This window comes from Acyrthosiphon pisum, unplaced genomic scaffold (assembly GCF_005508785.2).
Source record: "Acyrthosiphon pisum isolate AL4f unplaced genomic scaffold, pea_aphid_22Mar2018_4r6ur Scaffold_242;HRSCAF=652, whole genome shotgun sequence".
In the NCBI taxonomy this organism is placed as follows: Eukaryota; Metazoa; Arthropoda; class Insecta; order Hemiptera; family Aphididae; genus Acyrthosiphon; species Acyrthosiphon pisum.
The window spans coordinates 4,847-5,192 of record NW_021771748.1 but is presented as its reverse complement, the minus strand read 5'-3'; positions in this window follow the sequence as shown (position 1 = coordinate 5,192).

The following is a 346-nucleotide window of genomic DNA, read 5'->3' as shown; positions in this document are numbered from 1 at the left end:
ATATTACTAAGTACATTTGATGATATGATTGTGAATAAAGTAATTTTATTTATATATTATAACCTATTACGCGGAAGCTTGTTTTAATTTTTTAATCCTTATCTATAAAAGTGAAACATTTTATACATTTTTAACTACAAAATAAATATTAAACTTTAAATTTGATAAATTTAGTCAAAAATTTTAACTTTATATGCTTAAAAAAAAAAAATTGTACGAAAATTTCTACAAGTTTAAATAACAAATAATACTTAATTAATAGATACTATATTATTATATATTTATCATTTAATTAAATTGATTAGGTACATTCCATTTTATGTTTATACAAGGACCAAATGTTAAT